This window comes from Embiotoca jacksoni, unplaced genomic scaffold (genome assembly GCF_022577435.1).
Source record: "Embiotoca jacksoni isolate LCO1_2020_lvr unplaced genomic scaffold, fEmbJac1.0.p SCAF_28, whole genome shotgun sequence".
NCBI lineage: Eukaryota > Metazoa > Chordata > Actinopteri > Embiotocidae > Embiotoca > Embiotoca jacksoni.
This window is the reverse complement of record NW_027185379.1, coordinates 934,982-935,900: the sequence shown is the minus strand read 5'-3', so window position 1 is coordinate 935,900 and position 919 is coordinate 934,982.

The window sequence follows — 919 nt, the reverse complement described above, 5'->3', positions numbered from 1 at the left end:
ATACAACATAATGTTGGATTCATGCATGCAGGTAAACCTTCATTATTCAATGAAGTCATGCATATTTCTAAAACTCATATATTCATGTTGTAAAACTCCACAACAAAAACGTCACAAGCAGGATGCTGCAAGTCCGAACGGAGAAACATCACAGCACTTCGACACCTCTGCTGCTCGCTGTTTGGCCCACCCTTCAGAGGGTACCCTGATGGTACCCTGATGGTTCCCTGATGGTACCCTGAGGGTACCCTGATGGTACCCTGATGGTTCCCTGAGGGTACCCTGATGGTTCCCTGATGGTACCCTGATGGTTCCCTAATGGTTCCCTGATGGTACCCTGATGGTTCCCTGATGGTACCCTGATGGTTCCCTAATGGTACCCTGATGGAAACAGGGTTTTCAGACCACAACACAGCGAAGACTAAAACTGTGACTAATAGTTGGGCAGAGCTACGCTAGCAAGTATATGGTAAACATTTAGTTTAAGATCTTAAACACGAGCAGATTTTGCGTTTCATCGCTCACTTTCAGAGACATTCAGCAAAAATCACAGCTGAGTCTCTCAGTAATTTCCGAACAGGCCATTTACATGCGCTCATCTGAAACTATTCGGCACGTCATCGAGCTGCTAAGTCATCTGGTGACAGTGCAGCCAACTACAGGTGACAGCAGTTTCCTGGAAGAGTTCACAGGTGGTGTTGCGCAATACAAGTTAACAAGTTAACCTTTAACGCTAATCTGATAAATGTTAAACAATAAATGTAAACGTCTTCATGCTCGTAACAGCAGAATAACATTAAATATGGGAGGGGGGACATTTGTGTTAAATTCAGAGCCCAGTTTAGCCTGAACAGTGTGTGTGTGTGTGTGTGTGTGTGTGTGTGTGTGTGTGTGTGTTACAGAAAACAGACACCATGGA